This window comes from Paramormyrops kingsleyae, chromosome 5 (genome assembly GCF_048594095.1).
Source record: "Paramormyrops kingsleyae isolate MSU_618 chromosome 5, PKINGS_0.4, whole genome shotgun sequence".
In the NCBI taxonomy this organism is placed as follows: domain Eukaryota; kingdom Metazoa; phylum Chordata; class Actinopteri; order Osteoglossiformes; family Mormyridae; genus Paramormyrops; species Paramormyrops kingsleyae.
Window position 1 is genome coordinate 33,970,159 of NC_132801.1, and position 15,402 is coordinate 33,985,560.

Here is a 15,402-nt window from a genome sequence, read left to right on the forward strand (position 1 = left end):
TGTCTGGTGAACTATTCACACAAGAATCTGCCAGGGCTGCTTGCGTACGAGACCGGATTCAACCAGACTTGATTAATTACTTACTTTTACACATTGCGTAACTGTGCATGAAAATCCTAATAGGCTCTAAAAATAATATAATGTGGCTCTTGCAGGAGATCTTTAAATTTTTATATCAATGTCACATAAAATAGGAGCTGCTCATGGACTTCTGAGCCCCCTTAAGCCAATACTGGGAGCCCCCTCTTCTGCTTTTCCGGAAAGTATGCTTACATAGTATTACTGCTGGTAACTACATGCACTAAGGGTTTTACGGGCTAATTGTACTACTGGAAGACTTCAAAATAATGCCTCAGCATAATGCTGATCTGATGATTTCTAACTACAGTTTTTTTTAATGAGAAAAAAAAAACATACATCAGTCTCAAAAAGACAATTTGCCACCGAAAGGAATGATTAAGGATTCCTAAAATAGCATAAATTCACGCTCAATTTAAAAATAGAAAGGGTGTAAAAAGCAGCTTCTGGCCCCCATCCAGCTCGGGGCGTGGCGTGTCACTGATCCACGCACGCGGGGAGGGATGCGGCGATTCCACGCTTTCCTGCCGCCCTCTTCCCATGTCAAATGGCGTGTCTGCAGCGCGCAAACGCCCGCTGCGAGTCCCACATTCGTTCTCTGCATGCTTCCTGTTGCAGGATGTTCTTTCTCTTAGGACAGACTGGCACAGAATCACCCTCACACCTCGCTATTCCTTGCCGGCTACAAATAGCTCCCATTCAGCAAACGGTACGAGACGTATACCTCCATAGAAATGCCGTGACTGTCTGCAGCGGCGGTGTGTTTTTTCAGACTAATACATCTGAAACTGCAAACATGACACGAGTAATGAAGCCAGGAAACCATCGACGAGATGACAAAGATTCCTGATATGGCAGGGATAGTAGGCTAAGGATAAGGGTTTCTTTAGCTCTCCGCCGCGATGATTGTCTGACGTCACTAATGGGAGCTGTTCAGACATGCCTGGAACCCTCTTGTCGTCACTGCCTGAAACATCTGGCGCAGTAACATTCTGTAAAATTTCATTCTTATTTTGGTTCAACCAGGATGTTTTTCTGTTTATTGTTAAAATAAAACAAAATCACTTATCAAATAAATCTCATGCCAAAAAACAATGAAGAATATGTTATATTAAAATGGAAAAGTCATACGACAATGTAATTAGCGGGACCTGAAAATTGCATTAAGGAGGGTAATAGATATCTAAGATCCATGCTCAGAGAGTCGAGTGGGCAAGATTACATGATTTAAACGTCATTTTGAGGCAAATGGGCGACGTGTAATGCAAAGAGCGTGGCCGAAACCCAGTGCACTGGCTATTACAGACAGTGCATGGGTCAGGTCGCATCAGGCTGAGGATTTGTAAAATAAAATTTACGTCGTCTTCTCCTTCCAACTCAGATAGGGGAGGTGATCAGAAAGAACTTGACCGGAGGCACCCATTCCCACAACCTGTCCAGCTCGCAGTACTCACAAGTGAGTATTCAGAATGCCTACTTAGTGGAGGATTTTATTAACACATCCTATCAGGCATGCAGTACTCACAGGTGAGTATGTAGAATGCCTACTTAGTGAAGGATTTTATTAACATCCTATCAGGCATGCAGTACTCACAGGTGAGTATGTAGAATGCCTACTTAGTGAAGGATTTTATTAACATCCTATCAGGCATGCAGTACTCACAGGTGAGTATGTAGAATGCCTACTTAGTGAAGGATTTTATTAACATCCTATCAGGCATGCAGTACTCACAGGTGAGTATGTAGAATGCCTACTTAGTGAAGGATTTTATTAACATCCTATCAGGCATGCAGTACTCACAGGTGAGTATGTAGAATGCCTACTCAGTGAAGGATTTTATTAACATCCTATCAGGCATGCAGTACTCACAGGTGAGTATGTAGAATGCCTACTTAGTGAAGGATTTTATTAACATCCTATCAGGCATGCAGTACTCATGGGTGAGTACTCAGAATGCATATTTACAGGAGGATTTTATTAACATCCAATCAGGCATGCAGTACTCATGGGTGAGTACTCAGAATGCATATTTACAGGAGGATTTTATTAAAATCCTATCAGGCATGCAGTACTCACGGGTGAGTATTCAGGATGCATATTTACAGTAGGATTTTTTAACATCCTATCAGGCATGCAGTACTCACAGGTGAGTATTCAGGATGCATATTTACAGTAGGATTTTTTAACATCCTATCAGGCATGCAGTACTCACAGGTGAGTATTCAGAATGCATATTTACAGGAGGATTTTATTAACATCCTATCAGGCATGCAGTACTCATGGGTGAGTACTCAGAATGCATATTTACAGGAGGATTTTATTAAAATCCTATCAGGCATGCAGTACTCACGGGTGAGTATTCAGAATGCATATTTACAGGAGGATTTTTTAACATCCTATCAGGCATGCAGTACTCACAGGTGAGTATTCAGAATGCCTACTTACAGGAGGATTTTATTAACATCCTATCAGGCATGCAGTACTCATGCGGGTTGTATTGAGAATGCATACTTACAGGAGGATTTTGTTAACACATTCTGAAGCATGAACTGTGAACTTAAAGAAGTAATGGTCAATCAAATCATTGAAAAACACCACATATAAAATATATTCACAACTGAAGAGCAAATTTCCAAAACTCCATTTTTTGTCGTTTTTGAGACTTAAAGTTAGGCTTCCTCATCATATGTTACAACATCATAAAATTCAGCCAAAACTAAATTGCTAAATTTCCAAAACTTACCAAGTCCACAAAAAAAATCTCAAAAAACAGTCCCATGGACTGAGTGAGTTTTGGAAATTTACTCTAAAATTGCAAGTGCGATAAACAGAATTCAGGAGGCCATCCGTATGAATGACTGCTGTTTATTTAGAATGGTATGGCTGATCATGCAAAGTCCCACCTTGTAAGCCTCTCAGTCTGGCATGTAGTGCAGTTAGCGTGACACCTGGGTGCAGAGCGGTACGAGGCCCTCTGCAGCTTAGGGATCGTGCCTGATTAACCCTGAAATAATGTGCGGAGAAGGCCTGCAAGCCAGGAATAGCGCTGTGTGAGGAGGAATGAAAGTCCCTTTTACAAATAATTTATTAAGCGGGATAGGAAACACAGGGCTTTATAGAGTAGGTGAGTGAATTAGCATGTTCAATTAAGTAAAGAGGAGAAGAAAAAAACTCCCATGAAAGCAGAAAATGAAACTAGATAAATAGGCTTAGATAGTGAAATCCATTGCCGTCATCTTCAGCAAGATGGCTCAGGTCTTTATACCATAGCCACAGCATGCAAGCGCAGGAAAATATGCGGCAATGTGCGAAAGTAGGCTACTGAAGAACAGTACTGTATGTTTAAATGATCTTCATGTTGGGGTAAAACTATTACACCATGTCTGTTAAAGTTCGATCGTGTGGCCATTTCAAAATCACTCTTGGAATCACAGCAGTATTTGCAGTAAACAGCCAACACTACAGTCTTCAAGTAAAAGCTTTTTCTTTGATGCCCTAAGACATTTGCACAGTACTGTATATTAGTTATATCAGTTAAATTAGTTTATTATTAGTTATGGTAATGCGTACCACATGGGAGTTCAGATGACAGATTTCCCATGAGATACAGACTAACAATAACTGTTTAAGACCTTATCAGTACAAAAAGTAAGAATAACCAAAGTAGGACAAACTAAAACTAATGTCAAACAGAAGATTCATTCAGAGATAGGACTGCACGAGGAGGCAGAGTCGTCATTATCTTAGATCTTTTTTACATCTCTCTCTGTGCCTTTTAAACATTCTTTTCAAGAATTCATACTATGTTTATTTCTTGTAACAGGAATCGAAACATACATGTGTCCACAACTTATTTTGACAGTCAGAAATCGAATCTTGACTACAGGAGCCTTCAAGTGGTGTAATATTTACAAGAGTTGAATTAATATTTAAAATCAGCTAATTGCCTCCTGCAGAGATCAAATCATGTGTGGTGTATAAAACACAGCATTCAAAAGCATTAAAGGGGAAACATCTTAAGAGCCTCTGAAGTCACACTGCAGTACAGGGAGACGAGGAATTCCTGCTGGCTTATTACTGTCTGTGGAGCAGTCCAAAGAACAGTGCAGATGTCCAAGGGCTGCAGTGCAAATTCACTGAAAATGAGGGAAAATAAATAAATAAGAAAATCAAAGCAATTTCAAGTTTTGACTTTTAACCAGTTACCAAGAGATGGTCTAAAAGTGAAAGGGGACTGAATGACAACAGCTGTGTTTTGACAGTGGGAAACACTGATGCTTCACGGCCCTGTGTGTGTGTGTGTGTGTGTGTGTGTGTCCTGTAATGGACTGGCATCCTGTCCAGGGTGTACCCCAGCCTTGTGCCCTGTGTTGAACTGGCATTCCATCCAGGGTGTACCCCAGCCTTGTGCCCTATGTTGAACTGGCATTCCATCCAGGGTGTACCCCAGCCTTGTGCCCTATGTTGAACTGGCATTCCATCCAGGGTGTACCCCAGCCTTGTGCCCTATAATGTGCCCTATAATAGACTGGCATCCCATCCAAGGTGTACTTCAGCCTCGTGCCCTCAGTGTTTTTACAGTGAAAGCATTTTTTTTTTTTTTTGCAGATGATACACATTTTCCCAGCTTTCCCACTTTACTGCCAAATTTTTCTCTTTCAGAATACCATTGAAAAATATTTTATATTTTATAACCTGGAAATAATATTTGTTTAAGCATTTGGCCACCTTTATCCACAAAATCAGCTTTCCTCTGTCGGTTTTAAAAAAACGTGCTCCCCGAACTTTTTTTGTATAAATCATTGTTATCATTATAAATAAACAATTGGTGCATAATATATCGACTGATGGAGGCATCTAATAGCACATGCCGATGGAGAGATGACATGTCATTCTCTTAAACACGGTGGCATTCTCCATTGTGTAATATTTATCTGAAGGGCCCACCTGTTCATGCAGATGAGAGGGAGATGATTGCAGCTGGTCCTTGCAGACTCCACTCTGAGTCATGGTCATGCTCGGCGATATAGGGTGACCAGGGCAGCTCCCCTGCACACGTGCTTCTGGGTATCCTTTGCCTGTTTCCTTTCATAAAGGTTACATTTAGGCCTGGCAGGCAAGATGACTCAAACCTTCCCATCGGCGAGACATCGTTCCGCAGCCGTCATTTTTGACTGGGTTCGCAAAAGTGAGAAGCAACTTCCAGCCAGAGTGTCCCCTGCTCAACCCCCCTCCCCCCCCAGCCAGAGTGTCCCCTGCCCATCATAACCCAAGCACTAAAGTATCTATGACATGATGTTACAGCGTTCATTATATGGGGGTGAAGAGGTGGCAATGTGTTAATTGTGTGCAGTACTAGACACTGAAGATGTGACTGTGATGCCTGAGTCTCAATGCCTCAACAGAAGCTGAGATTTAGCGAGCAAAGAGCTTTTGTGGGCATGATTCATGTCTGTAGACTGAATGCATCCAACAAAGCTGTATTTAGAATCTTCTCACCCATCTCTGCTGAACGCTCAAGCGTTGAGTAAGACACAAGACAAGGAGCCTTTCACCCTATGAGTAATGTTTTTTTTTTGTTTTTTATAACAGTGCATCGGCATGAGTCCTGGTCTTTGTCTTGTACCGAAATCACCCTGCAGGGTATTATGAGTTACATGAGCAGTACTGTGAGTTATAAGGAGGCTACACAGAAGAAGTGTTGGGATGTATCGTTGGCGATGGTGCACATGGACATTTTTCTGCACTCTTTAACCTAGGGTACCTGAAAAAACCTACACCTGTGATAGAAGGTATGAAGCCCACAGGCAATGATTATTCTACTGATGGAGAATTCAGAAAGCCAGAGCAGAATCATTCAGGGGATATTGCAGGCCTGTAGATGTGAGAGAAGCCAGATGTTGGGAGATACAGCCTGGCAAGAATTTTAGCACAGACACACGCGCATCCAACTGCGACATGCGACCGTCAGCCATGGTGATGACAGCACCTGCCATTAAGCACAACTCCATGATATCATGAGAAATGACACCTTCAAATTAGCTCTGACTCAATTTTCATTTCCCGGCGAACCTTTCCAACCCTGTAATATCTGCCTCCGTTCTCACTCTTCTCTACATAGACAAAATACTCATTGGAACCCATTTACTATGACAGATCAGTGGTGCATCATATCACCCATGACAAGGTAACACTGAAGTCTAAGAAGATCTCAGATTCAATACAATGCATATTAATGACACACGTTTGCAAACATATCAGATCAATTCCATTTATCCAACTTCTGACACATAAAAGTGCAGACAAGCTGTAATTAGAAGGCCTGGAAGATATATCTCCACTCCACTTCTGTCCATTTAAGGGAAATTGAAGGCTACAGAATGTAACCTACACAGATCGACCTGCACAGTGATACTGGGGGGGGCTGGTTGTTAGCTTATGAGCTCCAGCTTTGATGGACAGACTAATCAAACAATACAAGGGTAGCAGAGCAGCTATAACAGGAAAGATGGCTCATTAGAGATTAAGGACATTATTATAATGTATATTACACAGAATGTACACTGTATGTATATATAGACACACTGGATAATAATCTTGGTCAAGGCTGTCATTGTAAATTGCCATTTTATATACAACTAGGTTCAGTCACACAGACGAGGAGGGCAAGTCACCCAAGCCCTTAGTGACTCTCCGGTGAATTTCGTGTTCACAATCTGATCGATTTCAGACAAACAGACTCTATCTATGAGGCAGGGGAGCCGTGATCTCCCCCCTGACCTGGAATCAGATTCGCCTGTCTGCCCATCACAGGCTGACAGCAGATTTCACGACATTCGTAGGGTCAATATTGATTATGCATGGGACAAGTGTGACAGGCGTCACTGTGCACCGCCCTGCAGGATGGCACGTCAGAGACCGTGCTCATAGGGGGGGCAGCAATCCACTGCACACCGTGCCAAAAATCCAGCTGTTTATCACAGTCAAGCACAGCACATACCCACTCAGAGCTTTGCCTACAGATGTAATCGGAGGAAGAGCAGCTGAAATGTGACCCCTTTTCATCAAAGAGGATCCCCGAAAGATGCCAGAGAGTTTCAGAGGGTGACACAGGCGTGAGCGTGTCTCTTTAAGGTTATTCACTATCGCACTCTCTAAGGGGGGTGCTACTTCACGCGAAAGTGTTTCTCCGTACTGAAGGAGATGAGGGGAGACACATAAATTAACAGCATAATTTATAAAAAGCTTGCAAAAGCTGTTATTTTAAGACTTGTTTTTTCTTGAACATCATTTCCCAAACAAGCGATATTTCTGAAAATTCACTTCGATGCATTTGGGTACAAACTATGTCATAGAGAGGTCCCAGCATCAGCCTGCTAAGGCAGACGTGCACCTGCTTTGATAGCTATGACACCTCAGCGACAGCTCCGGCATGCGGTGACATCACACACAATAGGAGTCAATGGACATTTGGGATGTCAATCTTAAAAGGCAGCACTGATTCGGAACTTTGTGTGCTTGTCTCCATGCATCAGGTTGCCATTCATCGGTACCACGGTGGGAGGGAGTGTTTGTAGAATGAGACGACGGGGGCTGCAAATGGCAGCTACAGCTCTGTGACAGAGAGAGAGAGAGAGAGAGAGGGAGGGAGGAAGAGAGGGAGAGAGCAACAGTAAGAGAGAGGAGGAGAGAGAGAAAGAGAGACACCAAACTGCAGAACTGGATCAGAAAGCAAAGCCTGAATGAGACCGTGTATGTGAGAAAGAGGGGAACAAGTGGAGGAAAGAGTTTCCGAAATACTAACATTTTGTCTTGGGAAGGAAAATTATAGGCTGCTGTAGGAACTAGTCCGGTGGATGAAGATACCATGTGGTTTTTATGTTGGGAAATTGTTATTTAGCTCCCTTTTTCTCAACCAAAGAATCTAATTGCTTTTGGAGGGTGATATTTTCTTTTTAATTAAGGAAAAAAAAGAAAGAGAGAGAGAATAAGGCATTGGGGTTTCACGTTGTGTCTAAAGATCTGTGGGAGGTCAAATCAAACAGGCAAAGAATTGGGACCGACAGAGATGAAGAAGTTCAAAGGATTTTTGTGCCTCTGGCTCAAACGGTTGGAATGGTTTTACCCGTAGGTTTGTGAAAAGAGGCGCCGGTGACACGCTGGGGAAATGCTGCAGTTTGGCTAGCCGGGGCGAGTGGAGCGGACAGTGACACCAGGAGAGACTCGGGAGGTAAGCACTGCTTGTAAACTTTGAATGCACTTCAGAATTGCTATTAATAACTTTGTTCCTTAGCAAATTGTGCCGGAAGCTCCCAGCGCGGTTAGCTGTCTAAGTTAAAGTAGCCTGTTAGCAGCAATGATGTAATGTAGCCTACCATGGACTTGCCATCGTTAAGAGTCTACGATGATAGCTGCAGTGTAGAGTCTGAAACGTACAGTAACTGGTCGGCATGTGGTGCTGAGAATGGGAACCTAGCAACTAGTGCAGAAGGCGATGAGGAGTCTCGCCCTTAGCTAACCTGCCTGTGAATCGCCATGAGTGCGACAAAAAATGCAACAGCTACATCCCCCTAGTCACATAGGAACGAATGGACAAGTCACTGCTTATGGCTACCTCACTGTAAGCAATAAAGGCAAAATGTAGCAACAGCCCTTAGATATTCTGCCCCTTTAAGGCCTGAACTTGATAGACGGTTCAGCGCAGAGCTCAGGGATTGTTGTAGAATTTTGTTATCGGTGTTATAAGCAAACACTAACCAAACAGAAAATATTGCTTTGTTTTCTGATAAATGCAGTCAGCCCAAAGACTTCTGTGCTTTAAGATGAAAATAAGTCTATAATGACTAAAAAAAATTCTAGAACACTTCTGATTTGTAGTTGCTGAAGAAAAATTACATTTTGGTAATAAACAGTGGAATCCATTGTAAAGCTTATCAAAATCGTTGCAGATTTTACAATCGTTGCAATAATTTTGAAAGCAGGTGTATATAAAGGACTATATTAGCATTTTGAATGAAACATTTAACATCCAACACTCATTCAAACAGGTTGGACCTTTATTGCCATCAGAGATGTCTGTGCGGTACAGATCAATTATTTGATTGTCTTCAAAACTATCAATAGTGATACGCATTTCTGTAATTCAGCACCCATGTTGTTGTATAAGAAAACATTATCCAGTAATACTATTTCAAAATATACCTAATTACTTAATGGCCACAAGTAGAAATAATAAAAAAACTGTTAAAAATGTCAACATATATTTTAATAGTTATTTTTGCCTATAATATATAATAATGCTGTTTTATTTCTTTAAATAATTCATCAAGTGGACACCTGTTGTCCATCTTTGAATAGAAACAGCACTACAAAAAATATTGTTATACATTTGTATTTAAAGTATTAATTTGAAGGATTACTTAAATGAGTGTACAGCCTTTATTTCAATGCAGTATTAAGTGCAAATTTCAGGCAATCTTTATTGTACTTTCACAAATATGACTTAAAATCTGTTTCTCGTGACATAAAAGCAGAATAAACTTATACGATGGAGAGCGAAGATGTTCCTTTCGTTCAAGGACTGATAAGGTGTTCAGCTTGAATGCTACCTGCAGACTGGATTGTAGACAAAGTTCTAGAAAGTTTTCTTGCAGTGCCACACAAAAAAAGAGGGGACTAAATAGAGGATATTTTACATGCGACTTTGAGCTCGCCACCACAGAGATGCCCCCTAGTGGAGAAGGATCTTACAGCGTTAAAACAGCGACAGTTCTGTAAAATGTGACTTAGGCATTAAACATTCACAGCATATTGGGGAGCAGGTTTTAGCACATTAATCATCTACGTTCTGGGCAGTTAGGTGAGATTTTGACAATCCCATCACTTTGATGCTGTTTTAGTTCACGGATGTATTGCTGAGGTGAACGATTCCCTTTTATCGGAGTTGTGTCTGTCACAGGAACGTCAATACGCGTGTGCACCCCTGAATGGAGTGTTGCTGCCGCCATAACCCAGCTTGTTGAGTGGTAGGAGAGCCCTGGGCTCCAGCGGAGTGGAAGGGGAGACTGCAGCCGGAGCCCAGGAGGCCTGACTGTTCACACGCACTTTCCCTATGCTCACTCACCATGTGGGATATTTCTATTTATAGGTCAGTGAATTTCAGTACAAATTCAGCAGGTTTAACCTCGGCGTTTTAGTGCAGCTGTGCTGGCAAACCAACACGTGACAGGAAAAGTACAAGGTGCGAGCCTTACCGTCCAGCGTTGCTAATGCTAACGTGACTAGAGTGTGAAGATCCACCGAGCTGAAACGGCCACACGCAAAGCTACATTCCAGCATCTGACATCTACCTGTCATCTTTATGTGCTTTAGGGTCTTGATAGATGCAGGAATGGTGTTTGAACAGCGGCTTATGAGTTTTCGGGTTTAAACGTGGGAATAACCTTCAGGCATCTCAAAGTTACGTAAGCTAAGGCCTGCCCCTGGGACTCGTAGTCTGTGAGTGTGAGATGGAAACTGTAAATGGTGCCTTTGACTTTGTTCAGTCAATAGCCTGTTTTCCTTGAGGAGCTGCAGGAGAGTATATAGTTCTGCTTTGGGAATTTTTAGCTCGCGCCAAAGGCGCTGACCGATTTCCCAGCGTTTAACACGAAAAAGCTTTGGCATGCCTCTGCTGCCCGCGTGACTGTTTGTTCTGCCCAGCCGCTTCCCACGGGATGCAGAGTCAGGAAGCCCACAGGAACCAAAGCTCTCCGTCTGCCGGGAGCTGGGCGACCCTGTGGTTTCCACCCCCCTGCGAGACGCCACACTAACGCTAGGCATGCACCCACCTCTTGCCCCCCATGTCTGTCCTACAACACCTTGCTCACACTCCCCTTCTGCCTGTCGCTCTTCATCAGTCGTCTTTTTTTTTAATCGATACATTTGTCCAAGGCATTGTTGGCACACTGAAGTTCACGGTTTCTTCAAAAAATCCAGGTGAGCAGGCCGAATGATAGACAGGAAGTAAAAGAAAAAAGAACGAGAACAACAGGTGATAACATAATGATGCAAACAAACCATAAACAGCACCTGCAAAGTTTGAGAAACTCACATGTAATCAGTGGTGCGCCCACACGCACAAAAAGCGCCAAGGTTACTAGGATCTTTTTTAAGAAGAAAACTTGCCAAGATGCAATCCCCCACCTTAGACAATTGGGAAAATCGTTTCACTTTGTTACGATGAACGTTTTGCGTTCATTAAGATTCAGCAGGATGATATCAACACGCGTTTTGTAATATTTAAAAAGCCCGGACCAGAGGAATACTCGATCTGAACTGTGTACAGAAATGGTAATATGCCGCAAGTTTGCTAACATATGGGATAACACGTATATGAGTTTGAAAAACCTGCTGTGTGTGACTTTCCAAAAATGACTGTTATGCATCGTCCTAATAAGCGCCCCCCCCAGCCTTGTTTACGAATGAGCAGCTCCTGCAGACCCTATGCTATTCTAAGGCTCCCGCGCTCTGGTAACCTTTTCGGCTTGGGGGTCCTTGCTGATGGAAGACCTCAACGGCATCCACTCACCCTGCCATGGCGGAAGCATGGCTGCCCTGGACCTTCACAATTCCGGTTGGCCGTACTGCCATTTGGAAACTGCCATTTGATTTTGCGGGGCACTGTGCCCAAGTATGCGCAGTAATCGGACGCCAGCCGCAGGCACATTCAAGGAGTCAGCCCCAAAGTATACACATATATGCAGCCATTATGTGACTGCGGGTCCTGGCTAAACATGACGTCCTCGCCACGCGTCGGAACCCTGCCTTGCATGCACACGTGTGGCCCCGAGTAACTCAACCTCCTCGAGACTGGAGTCGAGGATTGGGGATGTGCCCGAGAGGTGGGTTAAGGAACCATTTGATGGTCTTATTGCATGTCCGGCCAGGGCTCGAGTTCCGCTGCAATTTGAGACAGGCCATAGTGACGCGTCAGCGGACATCTTAAGCTAATATCTCACCCCCAACAGGTGCAAGATGTCTGGTGGGGGTGCTATGAATGTGACTTTATATAGTGTCACAAAGAGGTGAATTGAAAGCTTATGATCATGGCAGATATATTACTAATTTGGATTGATAATGACCTTGCAGAATGGAATTTTATAACTGTTCTTTAATTAATATGGAGCCAAAGTCTGCCTCTATTGGCTCTGTATTGTATTGCTTCAGTAGATTAAGATGTGTAGCAAGCGCCAAATGCTGAAGTCAAAATGTACATTTATAACGCTTTTAAAATGTGTTTTTCAGTGCTTAGGTCAAGTGTGGCTTTTCATAATCAGAACTGTTCCTCTATGAGACTAATATTAGCAGTTAGTTTAGATGCATTCAAAGAAAAACTGTACATTTTTGCCAAGCTTCAGAAAAAGGGGTGAGACAGCAGGAATTGGGGCATGACGGGGCTGTGGAGATGGAGATGGGGGGGGCGGTGAGGGGGGGGGCTGCCACCCAGCAACCAGCTGGCAGGGCCCCAATGTGGTGGGGGGGTGGATTCCCGCGTCCAGGTGGGAGCACGGTGACCTCGCTCCAGCGGTAAAGGGGCCAGACTGCCTGCAGTCATGCAACAAGATTCCATTTGCAAACACAATTAAAAGGCTAATAAAAAATCCTCTGTGAGATTTGATCCTTTGATTGGCAGCGGGATTCACATAAGAGTGAGTGTGTTAAATAAGTATACTTCCATGTCATTAGCAGGAACACTTGACTAAGGGAATATTCTAGAAAAAAACATCTTGCATCTCATGTATCTTGCATTTAAGGCTACGAAGCAAATATGGTCAGAGAATGAGGTCAAGAGATTAGAATTCTGACAAACAAAATGACTGACGAAGTTCATGCCTGCCACTGCACTTGAGTATTAAAGGTAAAGACGGCAGCAAATGTAAATCCAAGAGGAAGGAAGGTGATATTTGATTTTTTTAAGAAACAATATCATTGTGCCTGGAAGTATATTATAAACGATAGATGAATATCAGTGACCACAAGAAATCACACTGATAATAGTGTGAATATTCATATGACTGCCATTATCCTTGAATTAAATCACAGGATTATCTTGCACCCCCTTCCAGCATTTCATACTGTACCTGGCTGGTAAAGGACACCAAACGACACAGATGCAGATGTTTTAAAAACATAATCCCATTGGGATACTAAAAAACAGCTATATTTCAAAGCCAAATGCTTTATTTAATTCATCAAGCCTGTGGTTCGTCATGATATATTTCACCAAAACACAAATTCGACAGCCTCCAATGTCATGTTTGTTATCAGTGGTGGTTCAGAGTCCCTATCTAGTAGGATATAATGAAAAGCTCTCTGCAATTCCAGACAGCGGGAGAGACAGAGATAAATGAAGAAATGTTAAATGCATTTTTATTAGTAATGCTTAACGGCAGAGATGGTTTATAATAACTTTGTACAGGTGTAGAACATGTATCTAATTTATCTTGATGGAATAAAAACTCTTCCAATTACAGTGTGCCTATCCGTCCATCTTCTGACCGTTCCTCCTGGTCAGGGCAATCAAGGGACACCAATTAGCCTAACTGGATGTAGTGGGAGGAAACCGGCAACCTGCACAACAAAGAGAGAGTGTGAAAATTCCTCAAGCCAACCAGAGGCAAGATTCCAACCCCCCAGCAGTGGAGGAGTGAGGTCCAGTGCTACCCACTGAGCCACAATGCATATATTACACTATATATAGTGGCTGTGTGCCTTATTATCATACAAAGGCTTTACTGCCAAGCCAGAAGACCAGAGGGGCTATGTAGAGAGAGGGAGTTGGGTCACAGAGTCTACAGTGTAGTGACCCGTGCTGACTCACTTTAGTGACCTCATTAAAAGGCTTAGTCACAGATAAACTGTTCTGTGCCACAAACGAGAGATCGAAAGCAATGTCCCAATTTTTCTTTCATGGTGCATAATTGTTTGTCAACATAATTGAGCGACAGTCCAATTTATTCTGGTATTTGTGTCTCATTTTCATTTTGGAGGGGCAAGCATCGTTGTCGCTGCACTTGAGGAATGATCCATCGGCAGCGTGTTGCATGGGGGGCGGGGGGGGGGGGGGGCATGAGAGAGTACCTTGGGTGGGGGGTTGGGGGTGCCATAGCTGATATGCGTCCGTAATTGGAGCACAGTAACCGAGGTGCCTAACAACAACATGGATGCCCATAGAGGGGCCTGATCGCCTTTCAGAAAGCATGCTGAGGTACAGTGGCAGGCAGATTGCATTACTAACCCGACACCGGTTGCCAACAGAACCACACTGCAGATACGTACGTCTCTCAACAGTGACTCTTGTTATGAGGCTGGCATAGCGAAGTGGTTCTATTTACATGTCATTTTCATTTATGAACTGAATCACAGAGCGTGATTCTTGACGAATTTGCTGGAGATGTCACTAATTAGGCAGCAATGATGTTTTATGGTAGAATTTTCAAATACAGAGAGTGTTACACAGCTGTCTTAACACATTGTTGCTTAAAGTAGCATTAAAACAATTTTTTATTTCAGCCATCTAAAAAGTACAATTTCAATGAAGACAATGTAAGCTAGTATTACTATGAAATCCTTTTCAACAAAAATATATAAAACATAAACACTTGCATATATTTTTTAATGTAGTCTTGTAGGAGGTCAGAGTTTAGCCATAAGTACACAGGAAAATTTGCTAAATTAAAACACTTTTGATTGATTGAAAAGGCCTTCAACCCTGGCAAAGGCTGGGGAATCACATGTTATGTGTATAAATTATCTGCTTACACATAATGGTAACAGTATTATTTAAAATTTAACAGGGGAACATATTTCTATATGTTATGTATATGTTAAACAAACTGGACAGCTTAAAGTTGTGATTTTAATAATTTTATTTGATTATTTCTTTTTGTTAAAATTCAAGAAGTTGCAATAAAAAACAAGCAAGTTTTAAAATACTCCCTTTTATAATAAGACAATTTTACACAAACTTCAAGGGATATAAAATAAAATGTAATTCACTTAGAAGTACATCGTACAGACTCCATTCTCCTGCTAAATATTTTAATGGCATTTAATGTTACTGAAGGAATCCTGCTATACTAAATTAGTTTTCAAAGAGTTGGAATACAATATTTGCTGCCTGCCCAAATACTGAGATGTGAAAACATCTGGTTATCATCTCTGGCAATTATGACACAAAAAATAAAGTCAGGCCTTCACACTGACTTAAAGTAATGGCAAATTCATATTCCTCGTATCTCTCAGATTGTCTTTGAATGAGCTTCTGCTGCTAAGAGTGCGTC

The 15,402-nt window shown here is 42.3% G+C and overlaps 1 protein-coding gene across 3 annotated transcripts in view; it reads left to right on the plus strand.

Moving 5' to 3' along the window:
* The first annotated feature begins 1,506 nt into the window (after positions 1–1,506).
* kcnj12a (potassium inwardly rectifying channel subfamily J member 12a) overlaps positions 1,507–15,402 on the plus strand; it is a 33,857-nt gene continuing 19,961 nt past the window's right edge. Inside the window, exons 1-2 of one of the 3 annotated variants that reach the window (XM_023819230.2) lie at positions 1,507–1,534; positions 8,211–8,309. The gene's annotated coding sequence lies outside the window, so the exon portion shown is untranslated. Of the gene's footprint in view, positions 1,535–7,739; positions 8,310–15,402 lie in introns of those variants that run through there. The other 2 variants (XM_023819229.2, XM_023819228.2) reach the window with 2 other exon arrangements.